Source organism: Acomys minous, assembly GCF_964271855.1.
Source record: "Acomys minous genome assembly, chromosome: 1".
Lineage (NCBI taxonomy): Eukaryota > Metazoa > Chordata > Mammalia > Rodentia > Muridae > Acomys > Acomys minous.
In genome coordinates, this window is record NC_140483.1 from 25750641 (window position 1) to 25770902 (window position 20262).

The 20262-nt window shown below is 46.5% G+C and overlaps 1 protein-coding gene across 1 annotated transcript in view; it reads right to left on the reverse strand.

Moving 5' to 3' along the window:
• LMX1A (LIM homeobox transcription factor 1 alpha) overlaps positions 1–20262 on the reverse strand; it is a 146013-nt gene that overhangs the window by 70730 nt on the left and 55021 nt on the right. The window lies entirely within an intron of this gene.

Sequence of the window (20262 nt, forward strand, 5' to 3'; positions counted from 1 at the left end):
GTCTGATTTTCTATTGCAGAATTCTCAGGGCTAGGTAGAGATGACAGAGGGATTTGACCAGTCTTACACATCTGGGGTCAACCCAAACATGGCTAAACTTTATCATTACTCTATGCACCTTTCCGCCGTTTCTTCACTTCCTGTGGCTGATCCCTTGCCCTGACTCTGCAGCATATGTTTGCTGGATATACTCCGTCGATCAGGTACCACGTAGGAACCCAACATCATCGGCAAGCCTAATTGAGATAACCACTTCCGCCTCAGAAGGCAGCATCACTCAGCAGCAAAATGTGGAACACAAGCTCAGGGGGCTAACGTCGCACTCGTTGCTAACTCCAAGGAGATTCTCCATTAGGGGCCATCCTACTCACGACTGAACTCCCATTCTTAAGTGTGTGGGAAAAGAATAAAATGTGCCACCAGTGCCTCTGAGAAGGAAGGCACAGAAATGCATTCTAATAAGCCTTCTGGAAAAATCCTTATGACCCTCTGGATCCCATGGTCTACAGTGAAAATGTCAACTGAAGAAGCCCATCTGGCTGCAAAGTACAGCCCGCAGTTGCCAGTAAGATCAGCCAGTAAGATCAACTGGAGCCTGCCTGGACTTCTGACCTGATGGTCTCCAATACAAGGCTGGAAGACTTAAGTGGTGGCCACTGCAAACACAGAGACCAGGAGACATGTCAAAAGCAGCTTGACCATACTCCCCAGTTCTTGCCCCAGGAGACAGAAGAGATTCCAGGATCACAGAGGGGGTGAAAACTAGGGGCTTGGCATTATAGAAAGGATCTCAGGCTGACCACAGGCTTCGAGAGGAGAGCAGGCTGCACATGTGATTGCGGCAACTGTATGCGGCAAATCAGTGTAGGTGTCCGTGGGTTAAACACTGACTGTTTGCTGAGAACCACCCACTCAGCTACATGCACATGTATTTCCAGGGGCGGGAGATACACCTACATGCACGCAGTGTGTGCAGGTGTGTGTGGATTTGTATGTTTGGATGCGTGCATCTCTGTTGACCAAGCAAGAGCCGATGTCAAGCGTCCTCCTTTATCACTCACCATCTTATTTTTCTGAGATGAGAGTCTCTCAGCAAAGCCAGTGCTCATCATTTGACTGGACTGATTGACCATGGAGCTTTAGGCTTCCACCTGTCTCCTGTCACCCCACCCTCAGTGCTGGGCAGCAAGTAACTTACCCACTAACCCTACTCTCCAACACTCAGTGATTGTTTTCAGATGTGTGTGTGTGTGTGCGTGCGCGCGCGCATGTGCATGTGTGCGTTGCAGGACAACTTACAGGAAGCAGTTCTCTCCTTCTGTCATGTGGGGGTCCTGGGAATCAAACCCAGGTCCTCAGGATTGGCCGTCATCTCACTGCTCCCTCCCAACCCCACAATGATATTTTTTTTTTCCCTTAAAGGCAAATCAGACATCTCTCTCCTAAGAAAATCCTTCCAGTGGCTTCTCTGTGGCTTTAGAATAAAAGCTCATGCCTGTCATCTGAGCCCTTGATGGCTGAGGCAGGAAGATTATGAGTTCCAGGTCAGCGTGTACTGCATATTGAAAAGCTTGGGAGGAGGGGAAGGGGAGCAGGGAACAGAAACAGGAATATGAAGGAAAGTCAACCCCGTACACTCTGACTTACAAAGCAAGAAAACAAACTTCAACTCCATCCTTCTTGCTTCCAGCTCAGCCATGCAGCTCTGCTCTCCACCCTCACCTCCTGCACACCGATCTATTTAAGTGCCTCAGATATGGCGAGCATGTTACCAACACAGGGCTTTTTTCCATCCTGTCTTGTTCTTTTTCCTCCCCCTACCCCACTTCCCCTCCTCCTCCTTTCCCTGGAAGGCCTCTGGTACTGGGCTCTTGGTTCACATAGGTACCAATGGTCCTTTAACCTATAACAACAATCCGTCTCCTTTTCCTCACTCCCTGCCCAGCACGGTTGTTCATTCCAGGTTTGTTCCTGTGTTGACCCCATAAAGAAAGAACCCTCCCGAACAACAGGAAGAGAACAGGCACCTGACAGACTGGAAAAATGCTTGTCAAATGTGTGACTCATCTAATCAACAAAATATAATTGTATATAGTCACTGGCATAATGTTTTCTAACACATTGGTGGGATACGCCTCAGCATCTTCTGTGTCTGCAAAATACACTGTGAGCCACAAGCTAATGGTTGCTTTTATAGCTGATGCGTCTTTGTTACCAGGAGGCAGGAAAAAAAAGGAAACTGCTGAATACTTATTGTCTCAAAATCTGCAGGAAGAAAATATACAGGTCTGTCCCTCTCACCTCAACCTTCACAGTTACAATCACTCTGAACGGTCCACTCAGACGCCATGATTTAAGAAATGGTGCTAAGGTCAAAAGACCTAAATTTGATCTTGGAGTCCAGCCAGATAATTTCACAAGACATCAAACAGGTGCCTGAGCTTTGTTCTTACTCTCCTCTATTAGATGAAGAGACGGCAAGGGCAAGCCCTGCCACGTGGTCAGGGTAGGAAGGAGGAACAAGCAAGTGTAAAGCCCTTTACACACTTGCGTTTTGCACAATAAGGAGTGAGCTGTGAATGCGGCTACTGCATTATTGAAACAGCTGGACTCCTTCAAGGACAGTTGTCCACTTCATTTGACAGCATCTGATTACCTTGGCGTGTGTGCGTGCATGTGTGTGTGTGTGTGTGTGTGTGTGTGTGTGTGTGTGTGTGTGTGTGTTAGGGCTAGAAGATAAAGAGGGCTGCTCCTGATGAATTTTGAAGAACGCATTCTAACAAAAGATAAAAAACACATAAAGGCTCATTTGGGGAGTCAAAGCTAATATTAAGAGCGAGTGAGCAGACAGGCTGCACGGGTCAGAGTTAATTACAGCCAGCAGCCATTTACATAGCGCCTACCCAGGCCTGCTCCACTGGGAGCAGCCGGTATTCTAACTCCGAGCTGGCTGATATTAGAGACGAGTGATTAGAATATGCCCCAGGGCCTTTTAAACTGTCCTCCTCTAGTTAAAGCATTTGTTCTCAGCAAGATTTATGGGCATGGCTGCTACACTGAAGCAGGGTTTCCAACATGGAAGCCCTTCCGTTTGCAAACCTTGGCCACCTAGCACCCTCCTGAGCTACCTCTCGGAAGAAAAGACAGCCTCCAATACGGGTGTTCTTCCCCTGTGGAGGGATGGCAGGACGGTTTCAGATCTCTGTCCAGTTCGTAGAAGGATTAGAGCCAAGAGCCACAGCCAGAGTCAAACTGTGCATGACTATTGCTTTTGGAAGAGCCAAGGTGCCTTCATCTCTGCACCTAAGAAGCAGGCTGACCTCACCAGGGTCTGGTGACAACGGAGGAATATCATCTGAAGCTCAGTCATAAACCCACCATGCTGCTCTTAAGAAGGGACTGAAAATATAAACATGATTTAAATATTAATTTGTAACACTAATAAGGAACTCCCAGCCTAGATGAGAAGAACCGGTGAGAAAAAAAAAGAAAGAAAGAAAGAAAAAGAAATTCTCACCATTGATTCAGTTACATCATACACCTAAAAGGAAAGCCCCAAAAGTCTAGACCCAAATTACTCACCTATGCTGGGTGAGTCTGGCCTTGGGTCACACCAGGGGCTGCACTTCTTCCGGTTTTAAACACTACGATCTACTAGGATCAAAAGAACAGGATAGAGTCTGTGGATACACTGGGGCTTAGACTGAATAGACAGGGACTCGATCCCAGCCAAGGCAGGTGCTTATGCACAGCAACAGATTACTAAGAGAAGTATGTCACCCTCTCTCCCAAATGCCTTCAGCTATCTGCTGGATATTTGCCTATTAGCTCTGGTTGTCGGACGTACAACTTGGAGAGGAAGGGTCACGAGCCACAAAATACACCACCTTTGCTAACAACATGATATGTCCCCTGGAATCTACCAGAATACTGACACCTTATGAGGAAGACTACAGCCCATTTCCTTGACAAGAACATACAAACATAACAAAAGTGCCAAGATACCTGGGCTCAGGTGCTGAGATCTGAGGGAGAGCAAGACTCCTGACTAGTCATCGTGTGGGCAGAAGGGAAAAGGGCACAAAGGCCATGCCCAGAGCCCAGAAGCAGTCTGACTTCTACATCTACTGTTTCCACAGCCTCTGTGTGGACAAACTAGTTGAAACCCTGAACCTTAATTTCCTTATCCTAAAGCAGACTCAAGAACGCCCACTTTGGAAGCTTCTCACACAAGATGAGCTCATATGTAGTAAAAGTACCAGTTGCATGGACAAAAGCAAGTGTCAGTTTCCTACTGCTCCTGATAGCCCTGGGTCTATATAGGAGGTGCCCAAGAGACTGTAGAATTATAGCCTGGAAGAGTCAGGGACTAGGGACAAGACAGAATGGGTCTGGCATGCCAGTTCCTTTGCCTGGCATCATATGGTCCCTCTGTAAGATGCCCCAGATCTGCACACCTGGCCAATAAAAGAGGAAAAAGATTTCACAGTGGCCCTCATGGGAAGTTACTTCAGCTCCCTGTACTTCCCTTTCCCCTGATTCCATCAAGATGAGGCAAGAATACCCAACAGGGAAAGGGGTATCCCCGCCACCCTAAATGTAGTGCTTCCACATGCTTCCTTACTTGATCCACATGTTATTCACAAAAGGGGAAACTGAGGTCCACTAAAACAAATTACTTGAGCACCCAGTTCCAAACCAAGACTGCTCAGCTCTAAAGAGGGGACCCCTTTTTAATCCTTAAGCACCCCCACAGAGGTATCCTGGGCAAGACTTTGCCTTGAAAATAGTTAGAGAGAAGTAAGTGAGAGTTTTACACTATCAAGGATGTTTGACGCTGGAAGAGAGGCAGTGAGTCATAAGTACCACGGAGTTCACATCAGTCTAACTTAAACCACTGTGTTCTCTCCCATCACTCAACTAAACCCAAATCCAGGAGGTCAGCGCAGTGGAAAGCCATGCTAAAATATGTTGAGAAGGAATACTCCCGGCAATCCCCACACATTTGTCTTGATAATAGGAAAGCCTAGAGCCTGTAAAACACCCCATCTCTGACTTACCCTCCCCCAACCCTCCAGCCAAGCTGCCCCCCAGAGGGGACCTCTCCCTTCCCTTCCCTTCCCTTCCCCAAACCTTAAAGGTGGCTGTAAGGGCAGAATGCTGTCACTGACTACAGGAATCCCCTTCCTGACTGACAGATGGCTCTTCTCTCCAAGGGACTCCGGAGAATTTAACTTTACCATCCTATGGGTGGGATTTGGAGTACGCCTCTCCTCAAGGAAGCAGGCTCAGATTCAGGGAGTAATTTGCCAAAAAAAAAAAAAAAAAAAAAAAAAAAAAAAAAAAAAAAGGTAGTGGCATGGCAAGATGTGGTTGGAACAGTGCCCCCAAGATGCCACGGAACTGTGAATTCTTTTGTTCGTTGGCTGCAGCTCTCTGGCATAGTCCAGCTGTTCATCTGGAAAGAACAAGGCGTGGGCCCTCAGCCCAGAACCCCCATCCTAGCCACCCCAGGATCTGGCTTATTTCTCCATTCAACACCTAGCAATACTTCCTGCAAGGGCACACCGACCGGAGCCATTTCTGGGTTTAAAACAGTCTCCTTATGAGCAAGTCTCAACAATCTCTAAGTAGTCAGTTGTGTGGTTGGGGGGGGGGGCGGGGGGGGAATCACCCATACTCCAAGAGCACCTTGGCCTCATTTAAAAAGAAAGTAACAACAGCAACAACAAAAACAACTAGCTACTATATTCCTCCAACGACTCTCTTATTCTCAAAAACTGATTTATAGACAATTTCCCAGGAATCTTACTATTGTGTTAAGTGGGGTATGCTCGGCCAGAGGCTCAGCCTTCCAGCCGGGGTCCCTTGTTCAGCTGGAGAGCCGAAGAGCCAGATAGAGTTATTCATTAACTTCCTGTATGAAAACCGAATAATAAAACAGGAGTGTGTTAAACAAATCCAGATGAAGGGGTTTAAATCACCTCCGAGTCACCAGGCTTAAAACCGTTGTCATTTCCCCTGGAACAAACAAGCTCTCCCTTGCTGTTTAATGGAGATAACAGTATTTACGTCCATCCTGGGGGGGTCACGGGATGAAAATTTGACATGTGGTGGGGGACTTGGGGACAGCCCTCTGAGTCAACCCACAGCTTGGAGGTTCCAAACCCTATAGAGGCTGGGGACAGAACGGCATCTGAGAATGTGCAGTGTGAGATAGCAGACAAGCTGCTGTGACTGGCCGGCCGTGGGAGTCAAACCTATCACCCCTTAGTAACAACCATTTAGCTCTTCTGTCTCCCAGGGGATTTATGTGTGAGGGAACAGCAGGCAGCTGTCTCCTCTGAGGAGGAGGCTGCCACAGGGAACTACAAGACAATGTGAGGCCGCCAAAGCCAGAGCTAGGAAACCCCTCCTCGGTCTGTCCTGTGAGCAGCCAAGATGTGGTTAAAGACTCCAATTCTGCTGGGATCCTGTGTCTCATAGGTTACAACTGAAGACTGTGTTTTTCCTTTATTACAACAGCAAATGTGTATTCCCCGGGGACTGGTCAAACATCTGTGTGAGGCATGCAGTGGGAGGTGAGGAGGGGTGGGGGTGGGGGCGAGGAGGGGCGGGAGCACATGCACGCAAACCTACCTCAGGTAAGTAGGGCGTCCAACCCAATTCTCCCCAAAGCCTTCTCCAGGTAGTTAAAATTCACAGCACCTTATTGCTGTGGAGAGCTAGCCTGCTGTAGATTTTTCAGAGGCGCAGTTGAGTTTGAAGCAGTCTCAGGATGCTAATTAAAACAGAGGAAGTGATCTCCTGCTCAAATTTCCTTTCCAATCAGCTCAATAAAAAATCACTAGGTGATATCCAATTGGCAAAGGGAGTCACTGTGGCTGGCAGCTGCACATTGCAGACAGAGCAAACAGACCTTGGCCCTGGGGCACTTATGGGGTGTCTTATAACTACACCCACAGCATAGACTCGGGGTTCTTTGCCCCGTGGCTTCATCTAATCTTTTGTAGTCCTGTTTATGAAGTTGTGGTTCTGTGTCCATATGGAGTTGGGAGAGGGATTGTTGATTGTTAGTTGACCTTCATAACCAATGATCCAAGCCACTGACATGTGTACTTAACTGCTTTACGCTGATTGCTGGTGAGGGGGTTAGGAAAGGGGGATAGTTCATTTGGTCTAGCACTTGCGCTGGGTCTAAGCTCAAAGTCCAGAAGCAACATTTTCAAAAGCCAAGGCCTGGTGATGTACTTATAATCCCAGCAACGGCAAGACTTAGACAAGTGGATCTTGGAGGCTTAATGGCCAGTTGCTGAGGTACAGGTCAGTGAAAGACCCTGTCTCAAAAGAAACATGGATGTCTCTTGAGGAACACAACTCAAGGTTGTCCTCTGCACCCAATCCTCCACAACCTGCGTGTGTGTGTGTGTGTGTGTGTGTGTGTGTGTGTGTGTGTGTGTGTGTGTGTGTGTGTGCGCGCAGGCACACACACAGAGAGATGGGGGAGCAGACAGACAGACAGACAGAGACAGGGACAGAGTTGTCTTAATAGTTACACAAGCAAAGTGGCCCTGCTCAGTCAGTCCTATACTAAGGAGAGTCCTTTGAGGACTGGCATCACACATCAGGGCTCTAGCATGCCTAGGGCCATTTGTCACCTGATCCATGACCCAAAGGCAGATTTGAAGTTTGGGGATGTGGGATTCGGAAGACTTGTGGACAGGACTCTTAGACTTCATTTTACTACTTCTTCTCCCATCACAAGTATAAAGAAATTCAACTTACAACACGTCCCAGTTCCAAAATCTCAGAACACTGAGTGCACAGTCACAACAGCTGTCAAGGGTGAGACTGAGCCTGTTGCATGAGATGCCCTGGGTATGTCAACTCCAGGGCTGAGTCTATGGTGCTACAGTATTTTATAAGACTTACTCATCTAGAAAAAGAGGATGTCCCACCCATACTCACAGAGGGTGTGAGGGCCACAGGGAGCCAAGTTCACCAGCAGGGCTTGCAAACTCCGATTCTTCTCCCATGTATGCTCTCACTGATCGCTGTGACCAGCCTCTCTGTGGTATCTCACCCTCACTGGGAAACTATAATACAACAAAGCAGACCCCAGCCTTGGGAACCCCAGTTTAATTATCCCTACGTGCAGTTGGTGAAAACCCATTGTGCTATTGGAGTGAAAACTAAACTAGAAGACAGACTAAGTCTCTACCAGTGAGCTCACAGGGAACTCTTGGAATATATACATATATACATACACATACATACATACATACATACATACATACATACATACATACACATACATATATATATCCAGGCCTTTGCTTGTGTACCAGGTGAATGGGCATCATGGCACCTGCTTCTGTGTTCCCTGACAAAGCCCACAGTTTAAAGCTACAGAAATCCGCCCTTGCCTTCTGGAAGCCAGATCAATTTTCCGAGGCCGAAGTGAAAGGAAGCAGCAGAGCCAGGCTGCTGTAGCTGCCAGTGCCAACACTCCTTGGCTTGTGGCCACCTCACTGCAGTCTCCACCTCTGCCTTTGCATTGTCCTTATGCCCTTTTCTTCAAAAGAGACTTGGGAGGACATCAGGGCCCACCCACATTATCCAAGATCATGGCTCATGCCCAGACTCATCATTCAAATCGCATCTGTATAGACACTTTTCCCACATACGGAAACATAGGTAACAAGGGACATTTTCAGCCTCCCATTGGTCAGACCCTGAGAGAGCACCCTGTAACAAGATCTTAACTGTATTCCCAATGAACATTAATAAATCATAGCCAACCATGGTAACATACACCTTTGATCACATGGCAATATACATCTCACAGCAGAGGATGGTGACTACAAGGACAGCCTGAGATGTGTAGCAAGTTTCAGGTCAGCCTGAGCTACATAGGAAGACCTTGCCAGAAGCAAAGGTAAAGAAAGGAATGGCAGCTCCACTGGCTTTGGAAACACATTAGAGAATCAAGTGTGATCCCAGGACCATCCATGTGGCCTAGAAACATGTCAGAAAGAGCATTTTTGCCCACCCCATCTGACATCCCAGACATCTATGTTTTAGCAAGCCTTCCAGACAATTCTAATGCTTGCTAATGCTTGAGGACTGCTGGAATAGATATCACAGGGCTCCTTTGTTCTACCGTTCTGCCTCTAGTATTTTTGCTAACCCAGTATCCAGCTTCTGCTTGAAAACCATCACATTACATACCCTTATATCCCTCTGCTCATTAAACAGTAAGCAAAGGCTTAATGTTGCTAATGTAAGACCTGAGAAATGCTATACCCAGTTATCCTTCAAATACAGGCATCACTAGCCATCCTCCTCAGCAGTGGTACCCACCCGATAGCTGAGCATAAGCAACATAGATGCTAATGATAAGGCCCTCTTCTGATCTGTATGGCATCCTAGAAGGGATGAAAACAGATATGACACACAAACAATGGCTAAAAGAACTTGACAGAATGAGGAAGCCACCAAAGACACAGAAGGCACTTTTGAACCCTTTAAGCATTGTTGTATTTTTTTTTCACGTTATCATTTGTACTCTAATTGGTGCCATGAGCATCACTGCCTCAAAGCATCAGCAAATGCCCATCACTGGCTTGGGCATGAAGAGCATCATCCAAAGGTCTGGACTGCCTCATTCCACTTGGTTCTTCTCTGCTCACTGAATTAAGCCCTTCACGTCTCAGCATCTCAGCCTCTTTGTGTAGAGAATAAGGAAAGTGAGATGGGAAAAAAAATTTAATCATCCATGACCGAATGGATTTTCCTAACATAAGGTCAGGTGCTGAGGATGGTCCAGGGGCCACACTGAAAGCCACTGCTCTGAGAAGTGCCACCAGAATTCAGGGCAGTGGTGATATGGAAGGCTGAATGGCTGTGGCAAGTAGCATGTTAAAACCCATGATTTGTCATTATTCTCCATTTTATAGAGGAGAAACTGAGGCAAAAGGAATTCCTAAATAACCTTCCCATGTTATTCCAGCTAGTAAGCAGAAGAGCCGAGCTTTGAACCTGTGTTTTGAATCACAGGTTCTGCCCCAACCATGGTCTACGCTGGGCAGGGCTGCCTGGGATGCAGTCATGCACTTGGGCTTTGGATGACAGCCAGCACAAAACAACTATCAAAATCAGAATCAAGTATCATGTGTCCTACAAGATGCTGAAGTGTTTTCTTTTTCAATAAGTGGGTCAGAATGAGTGTGGCTACTGAGAACAACTCTTCGATTGGATGTCTGGGTTCATGGCTGCCCTCTCTCGGAGACACATGTTTTCATTATTAAAGCTCTGACACCCACACCGATAAGAGCTAGAAGCTCTGGAAAGTGAGTGAGGACTAGAAGTTTTTTATATATGAAACAGTGCAGAGAGGGAAAGGAAATAGGTAAGAGGCAGAGAAGGTAGTTCTGGGGGCCTATGCCTATCACAGCAGTATCCTCTTGCCAGAGGATCACCTGGACAGTAAGTGTGCTATGGCTACAGCCTCAGCGTGCCCACCTTCCATCAGGGCAACCTGAACAGATTGTGTTTTACAGTGCCTGGTGGCAATCATTCCCTTTTATTTCCTTTAGGTAGTTATCACTTATTTGCTCATTTTAGGAAGATGTGTGCATCACAGCAGGGTTCAGACAGGAACAAATCCCAGGAAACTGGGACAGACAAACAAATACAACCCAAGGACAGAGATGATTCTTTGCCCAAGTTGGGTGCCTCGGGATTAACCTACTTAGCACACTCACTGTTAGCATCAAAGACTCTTACTGGGCCAGAAATGGCAGTGCACGCCTACAAGCCAGCGCTTGGAAGATTGAAACAGGAGAATAAGATGTTCAAGGTCGCCATCTATTTACATATAGTAATTCTGTGGTCATCCTGGGATACCAGGTACCCTGTCTCAAGAAAAACAAAACAAAACAAAACAAGCAATAACAAAAACAAGGAGACGTGGGAAAGGCCTTGGTGGAATCACGGAGGCTGGAAATCAGGTCCCCAGAAGCCACAAGTGTCAGGTGGGGATTGTGGTCCACATGTAACTCTACCACTAGGAAGGCTGAGGCAGGGGAATCCCTACGGTAAGCTGGCTAACCAGACTAACTAGTTATAATGCCATCGACATCTGGCTTCCACTGAAAGACCCCGCTTCAAAGAATTGGGTGGCAAATGACTGAAGAAGGCTTCCAACATCTGCCCTCAGCTGCGACCTGCTCTGGCATGTGTGCACATGCGCTGCACCTCCACGTATACACATACATACTAAAAAGGAAAGAAAACAGGTACCCAGCTGTGGTTGCTGTAGCTTGACCTGGACCCAATAACTGTTATGTTTAGCCTTAATCATAGAGGCCTTTCTTTGCAGTATATAGTAGTAAATGCCCACGATGCTGACTATAAGTGACAGTTGATGGCCTAGCCATAAGCAAAACAATTACATTTCCCCTGCAGGGAACACCACAGAAGCAGAGACGGGAAAAGAATGTTAAGAGCTGGAAAACAGGGAGGGCTGTGAAATGATACCCTCTAGACACACACAACCACGGCAATCATGAACTCACAACCATTGGGGCTACATGTCCCGGGCCTTCACAGGCTGGCCCTGTCAATAATTGTTCATGGATTAGGGGAAAGGTTTGTGGGTCCTACAGCCAGTCATTGCTGTCGGCTGTGCGCCGACCCCACCAAGCGCTAATGGATAGTCCCAATTCATGGCTCCAGTTAAACTCAACGGGCTGCAGAACAAAACAATTAAGAATTAGAGGAAGATATTTCTAGAGGAAAGAGGAAGTGAAAAGACAGTGGGAATGAGTACAATCAGAACGCATTATGCACCTCATGGAATTATCAATGGACAAATTCAACAAGAAAAGAAAAGGGGGCCTGGGAGGTGGCTCAGTCAGTAAAGTGTGACGATGAGAGCCTCGATTCCGATCCCTGGCACCCATATACAAGCTGGGCATGAGGGCATGCATCTGTGACCCTAGGTTGAGGATGGGGGGGCAGGAGAATTCCTGGAGATTGCTGGACAGTCTACCAATCAGTAAGTTCTAGCCTCAGGGACAGACCCTGTCTCAAAAAACAAGGTAACCCAAGAAGATACTCAATGCTGACCTCTGGCCGCCACGTGCACACACAAGTGCACACTCACCAACATTCCCACATGCACATACACAGCATGCACTCACACAAACACATTATACACACACACACACACACACACACACACACACACACACACACACACACACACCAAGATATAAACTAACAAAAAAGCTTTTTACCAGGCTAAAAATAATATAAAAGGCACTAGATCTAGTGACCTCAAAAGACATTGAAGACTAAGGTATCCAATTAATTAAGGATTCTGATTTTTCCCATTTTCATTTGAGATTTCTGTTGGATGGCACAGAAATAATTAATGTTTAATTGATGTGTAAAAGCTCAAAGAAGGACTTTCACATATATTTGGTCCCCAGAATTGCCTTCTAATAGCCATGTTGTTAACCCTGTGGATAAATCGTGTTGTCACTCCTACCTTGTGTTGCACACTTGTAAAATCAGACAGCCAGGATGAGTGGTTATTAGAAACCTCCGTCGGCACTAGAAGCCATGGTTCTTAGTGTCACAACTACAGCTTGAGCACAGAAAAGACCTGAGGATGCTATCAGGTTCGTTCCCTGTCTTCATCAGTCTGAGCTGCTAGGACAAAAGACTGGATGCTGGTGATTTATAGTGGAAATATATTTCTCTCTCACAGTTCTGGAGGCTGGAAAGCATGTAAGGTTACATGTGGAGTCTGATAACAGGTCCTGTTTTTAGTGCATGAACAGTACCTTCCTTCTTGGCCTGTACATAGTAGAAAGAAAGATGGAGTTTCCTTTGGCCTCTTTTAGAAGACTTCCATTCCTCATCAGAAGAATGATGAGGAAAGAAGAGCAGAGTCCCCTGCCCCCGTGACTTCACACCCTCCCTGCACCATCACACTGGAGTCAGAATTTCAACAAGCAACATTCCAGCCATAGCGTTCAATGCTCTGCACAAGCATGGATTTTCTCACTGGTTCTCAGTGAACACACAGGCATTATCAGTATGAGTTCCCTATTCTGCAAACGAAGAAACTGAGGCACATCGTTTATGCAGTTTATGCAAAGTGGCACAGCCAGGAAGGAGAGACTAGAGTGGAGGCCCAGCTGAGCAAGACAGGGAGCCTCAGACACAAATGCATGTCGCTAGCTGCACACACGCACTAATGCTGAACCTCAGATCCCTTTACAGTACCCCTATGAGACTGACTCACACAGTAGCATTCGCTCTACCATGCCGGGGTGGGAGGGGTTACAAGCAAAGGGATGTCACAGCTAGGAATAGCTTTATAATAAATTTCAAAAGAGGAAAGGCCCATTGTTGGTGATGGTTGAACGAAGTTGGCCAGAGGACAGGAAATAATGTCACCTTAGCTAATGCTGGTGATAATGTAAACCACTCCAAGGCCCTGAGAAGGCTACCTAGAAAAGGCATCAAAATCCCCCCCCAAATAAGTACAGATCATTTAAAACCCAAACTTTCTTTTCTAGGAATCCAAACTAAGCAAATGTCTTATGATTTTGACCCTTCGACCATTAAGCCTTTGTGTATCTGATTAAAAAGCTATGATCTGCCTCTTCATAGAAGTCTAAGGCACATGAACATTTATGTGCAATTAGAGAGAATGTATGGACATCAATCTGAAACTCATCTGTGAGCTTCAGCTATGAATCCCCAAAGAATTAAAGAGCATTGATGTCCAATCACTGGCCAAAGTAATATATCAATTCAAATTAATATTATGTAGCCATTTAAATTGATGTTGGAAACTATGAAGAGACTTTCAGTGACATGGGAAAGTGTTCTTGAATGATTGTTAAATATAGAAGAGGATTATAAAATATGATGCACAAAACAATCCCCATAAAAATATATGACCAGTGCATGAAAGGAAAGAAAACATGAGAGGGTATGGACCAGAGCAATCACACTAATTACTTCTGGGTAGAAGTATGCAGATAAATTTTATGTCTTTTTCATATGTTATAAATTTGTTGTGATAAATGAGTAGTCCCTTTATAATCAGATATAAGTATTTTTTAAAGAGAGACAACCTAATTACAGTGCCTTGACGGGCTTAAAAAGTTTCATTTTTCTCCCTGGTTCCCAAGCCTCTCCAAGTAGAAGGATGTCTACATCAAAATCACCAAACCAAAAGTACGTGCTCTGCCAAGCTGGCGAATTTGCCGTACTTCCATGGCAACAGAAGAGTGACTTACATGGCAAGAGCTCAGAAGGACAGACGTCCCCACTGAGACTTTCCCAAAAGTGTCAGATCTCTGCCAGTGCCCAGGAACACACCCCCCACCCCATTGACTGCCAAGAGAGCAGAGATGAACAGAAAGTTCATGTTGCTGGTTGGAGCAAACTGAACGGCCAGGTCTGGAATCTGTGCAACAGGTCTGGGACACCGTGTTGAGCAGTGGGAAGATGGGCATGTTTATTCTTCCTTTATTCTAAATACTTCCTCACCCTGAAAAGATTTGGTGGAAACAGTTGTCACATTTGGGAAGTCCCTAGAATGTCAATATCAGGAGTGGAGTAAATGGAACTTAGGCAAATCCCCCAACTTCTTCTTCCTCCTCCCCTTACCAAATGCCCATCACCCTTACATACTATTCCTGTTGAAAGATGAAATGGTGAATATGAAATGTACGTGAGATGCTTCTCAACATGAAAGGCTCAGCTAAAACAAAGGAAGAGGTCTGGCCAATGTTTCCATGGGGTGGGGTGACGGGACAGAGAGTTGATCCAATGAGGGAACAAACGTAGGGTGAGTTGATGGGAAACACATGTGCAAGCCTCGCCTGAAGTGGCAGAGGTGGCAGGAGAGGAGATGGAGAGGTGCCTCTCAAGGCGTGCTTGAGTTTGCCCTCCCAAAGAAGTACCAGCACACATTGCCAAGGACTCTGGCGTGCTTTACACAGGTGAGTGTGGTTCAGAAGAAACAAGCCTATTAGAAAGTCAATTCCAAACACCTCCTCGGAGGTCAGAAGGTCTCCCACTTTCTGCTCAGTTCCCTGTTTCTTCCTTGTACCCACTCCCACCCCTGAACACTCTTGCTGAACCTTCAGTCTGACCAAACCAACTGAGTCTAAGCTCTCCACCAAACTGTTGAGTCAGGTTTCCTACTGTAGAGCCCAGAACTCTGGTGTTTCCCTCTCCCCAAGGTTTTTGTATAAAGAGTTAGTATTTCAAAGAATGGGGCTTCCTGGAGTAGTTAGTGTTGCAGACAACCTATCTTTTTGTTGTTGGTGGTGGTGGTTGTGTGGATTCAAAAGGAGTCTATGGGAATTAGCAAGAGAGTGAATAGAGTTCCTGTCTGTAACAAGCTCCTAGATGAATGAGGTGGGCAGAGGTCTACAAGGCGTAGTCAGGTATCCTGGTTACAGCTCAACCACTTCATCTCTGTCAGTCACCACATCTCAAAAACCCAATATAGGCCAATGTGGTGGTGGTGCTCACCTTTAATCCCAGCACTTGGGAGGCAGAGGCAGGCAGATCTCTGGGTTCAAAGCCAGCCTGGTCTACAGAGCCAGTTCTAGGAAAGTTAGGGATACACAGAGTAACCCTGTCTTCAAAAATAACAAAAAAGTAAGCATAGTATTGGAACATACTAGGTCCCAAGTGAGAGACTGTATAAAGCTGTGCTTCTCCCTCTGCTCACTCGGACACTCTCCACTGTGCTTGTCCATCCCCACAGATGCTGAAAACTTCTATCTCAAGACTCAATTCAAGGCTTCTCAGTTCCTAGGGTAGTGTTGAAAAACATAGGTGCCCTTGCCACATTCCTAAAGCTTCTGATATAATTGGTCTGGGTAGGACCTAGGCAACAGTAAAGCTTTCCAAGAGGAAATACATCCTTCATCTCTGCCGTTTCATGAAGCTTTCAAGCTGCTTGCAACGAGGTGGGAAGAACTTAGATAAAATATCTGGATGTCCCCATTTTGCTCTTACAGGACAGAATGCTAAATCCTCAATGCAAGATGGCACACACCTGTAATCCCAGCACTCAGGGAGGCAGAGGCAGGTGGATCTCTGTGAGATTGAGGCCAGCCTGGTCTACAAAGCAAGTCCTGGACAGGCAATGCTACACAGAGAAACTCTGCCTCAAAAAAACAAACAAACAAACAAAAAACAAAAAACAACAACAAAAAGAATGTTGGCAGTAGATGTTCTTACAGGTCCATAGACACTCTGCTCTGGACGATAATGGTGGAGGTTAAAATGGGTCCGATAGAGAGTGAACAACAGCAAACCCAAAAAGAAGTTCCCAAGAAGCTCGCTGGCCTATACGGCTCTTATTCTGATCTCCAGGGATAGACGCAGCCTAAATGAGCCTTTCTGAGATCCATCCCTACCAATTTCCAGGGAATCCCATGGAACTAGGGGAAAGCCTCACTCTGGGCTGCTCCTTCCAAGCCATGCCATCAGAATAAAAGCTGAAGAGAGAAGGGTAATCAGGCTTCCTTGTTGGTAAAAAGCATACCCAAACCAGTGCACAGCACCAAGCAAGACAGTACACACCCAGCATCTGTTCCATTCCAAGCTGGCTCTGGTTTCCTAAGCCAGGGAAGCAGATGCACAGAACGGAACAAATATGCCATGTTCCCCGAAGCAGACAAGAGTTGAACCTGAAATGTTTCCTAAAAGGCTCTCCGTGGATGCTGGTACCCAAGCCAGCATCTTCCTGGCCTTTTGAGAATGGTATACCTGTGCCCCGCACATCTGTGCCTCAAGGCAGGTGCACTGTTCTCTAGCAAGATTGTTTGGGAGAGATGTGAGCTGAGACTCTGCCAGGAGGGACCTCCGTCACCTGAAGGCTGAACCAACTCTGAGGGCTCAAATGCAAGTTTCAGCTGAGAGGTTTGTGGACCAGTCAGAGAAGAGGTGCACCCTGAAACTAAGGCAGCCACTGTGGGATCAAAAGGAGAAGCTGAACTTAGTGCACTTGACTATCTTCCACAAACAGCAGGATATCCACAGAGAAGCAAGGCAGAGCTCAGACACTCATCCAGGAGAAAGGGGTACAAGCATGCATTGCTGATAGGACCCAGGGACTGGGAGTAACACTGTATGCGCCATCTTGGAGTTTGGTGACTGGCCCATGACAAGTACTGCCACAACATCTGAGATGCTTCTGAAGAGATCAAGGCAGCACTTCCTGCTATGAAGCCACACAAGATCTAAATTCCCCTGGGACAGAGTCTCCCTAAGCCAACAGAAAGAGCTGCTTTGGGGAACAACCAAAATTGGCAACCATAATATATTTAGGAAATTATCCTAATAAAATCAGGAGGCCACTAACAATGTTCGAAGGGGAGACTGCGGAATCAAGGAAGACCGATGCATTAAAGTACTTGGTGCCAACACGGGTTCCAGCAATATGACCTGAGCCTGTATATGAGAACAGAAAATAATATGTTGAACATCTACTAGCTGCTGAGCTCCTTACAAGGGTACTTGTGTAATGATGCCAATGCATATTTCCTCTTTTATATGAAAAAAAAATAATGCCAAGAGGTGAGATAATTTGTCCAAGAGTGCAATGCTCAGACCCATGAAAACAAAGCCACTGTCCTTCTAGCATATGTCAGCCCCATTCTCCCATGCCTTCTCTTACTTCAGTAGCTGTGTGCTGACGAGTATGGTTTTAACCTACAGCCTCTCTCTGGGTGTGTAAGATCAAAATGAAGCAGAGAACTCACTGGTTAATGGGTCTGAAGTTTCATCAAGCAGCTCGGGGAAGCACGTGGCAAACAGAGAGTGCAGAGCCCGCTGCTCTCTGCTCTAGCTGCCAGTCCCAGCGATCTGGGGCGAGGGAGCAAAGTTAGCTGGTTTCCAGCCATGAAGCTGGACACCAGGCCACGCTCTCTATCACAGAAAGCCCTTAATGCCACAGGTCAGAAGGTACTCTCTGCCTGGAAGATATCATTATTGAATACAAGGGGAGGGAAAGCAGAAAACGGGCATCGAAGCCTAAAGCAAATAACATCAGCATGAAATCTTTAATGAATGGCTCATCCAAGGCCGCCTACTAAAATCCAGAAGGTTTAGCAAAAGATGCTTTAAACCCAGTTTATACTGCAAATCAGCCATGAGGAAAAGTCAACAGCACGTTAATCCCCATTTAATAATTCAGTTTCAGGATGGTAGAACATATTTCTTTCCTGGAGCACTTACATGTAAAGCTGATAACACACGGCAACCAAGAAACACACTCAGAGAAAGGATTCTTTTACCAACTCTACCGGTTGTGATGTGTAAGAGGTGGCAATTGACTCTTCCTGACCTCTGACTTCATCTACTGTGTCCCCTCTTCTTCCCTCTGACTTCTCCCCTGGGCCAGAGAATTCTAAGCTTTGACACGGCATCACTATAAGGCCACCAGTTCACACACAGGTCAGCTTACTAAGACTCCTGGGTGGGGGCAGGGCCATAGTGTCAGGAGGCCCCTCCCTCACACCCTGTGGAAAGAGCCACACCGCACTGTTATGGTTTGTCCCAGGCCTGGCATCCATACAACTCTCAGGGTTCCCACCAAATCATTTGGAGCTGACAGTTGCCAGATCCTGCCACCAACTAAAACGTGCTCACCCTCTCCAGCCTGATGTGTGGCCTGTCCTCTTAACTCTCCCCTCGACCTTCTGCGAAGGGCTTTATCATCTCTAATGTTGACCTTGGACAGCTTCCAAGCTCATCTTCAGCCAACCCGAAAGACCTTTAGAGCTTGTCCTCCCTCCCCATCCTGACCCAGGTCACGTGCTCTCTCTTCCTTTCCTCAAGGTCATCCTTGTCTCTTAAGTGTCTAGAAAAGCCCAGTGTGAAAGTGGATCTTTCCAGCTCTCCCCTGAGGAATAGCCCTCAATGGGTAAAGCAAGTAAGAAGACCCAAGGGTCAAGTTCATCATCAGCCACAGTACAGCCTTAACCCCCACCACCCAGGCTCCTCACTCTTCTGTGCCCCTGACAGCTCCCCGGATGCCTTGGCAGTGCTTGCAACTGCACAGAAGAGAAATTAAAAGCAAATTTGCATCACCTTTGCTCAGTGCTGGAGCGCTCGGTTTTAATTTGCATTTTATTTGCACAGCACTTGCATATAATATTGTAGAAATGCCCAGAACTCTCCCTCCCTCTCCTCATCACACCTGCTTCTTTGCAGCTTTGAGTCCCAGGATGCGCTCAGACCCAGGTACGTTACAGAGGGAGTAAGCATCCAGCAGAGCTCAACTGGAGACCCTCTTGGCGTCGTTGAGGACCAGAGAATCTGGGAGGCAGCCTGTGAGTGTGCTCTGTGTCTAACAAAATGGGGCCCATATTCCTGCTTTCCTTTCAAGCAGAGCAAAAATTTCCCTACTGCCCACTGTGCAAATAAGAGTGGTACTGACTCAAAAATACCAGCTCTCGGGACTGGCTTAACACAATTCCAAACCTGGTGAGAAGCCACGGGAACAACTTCACTGTGCCATCTGTAGAAACCCCCGGTTCATTTTTTAATATGCCTTTCCCTCTAGGATACGAAGTTTCTCAGTTTTGGTTCCATTGGGCATCACTCCCACATGCCTGCCCTCCCACCTGGCACATGCTTGGCTGAAGAACCAAGTCTCCACCCCACACAGCATTTGGTTCATCCCAAATCTAGTCCTCGTCTACATTAACACCACCACTCCCCAATACACACTCACCCCTTCGCCAGCATAGGACTAAAACACTCTATGATTTCTCTGAAACCTAAAAGGCATCACTACTTTATGACAGTGTGACATAGTACTATCATTTACAAAGTTCATTGCCTGAGGACCACGCAATTGGAATTTTTTTATTTAAAAAGCAAATCTCATAAAGTTGTAAGTCAAGTGTGTGACTCCATATTTAGCTGCATTTATAGCAATCCTGGAGCAGGTGCATATGATGGGCTGCAGGTTGTAATTGTCTGAAAACCTAGGTAAAACACATGCATACAGAGAACAAAGAGGGGCTAGGAAATGCTGCGTTGTCACCTCCTGTTCTAAGAAGTGCCCTCATTGCTGTTTACACAGGCAAGCACCTTCCAACCTGAGAGAATACAGCCTTTAAAAAAAAAGTAAGAACACCTCGCTAAATATGTTCCTGCAGTGTTAAAAATGACAGCCAGGTTCCAAGACGGACTAAAAGAAGA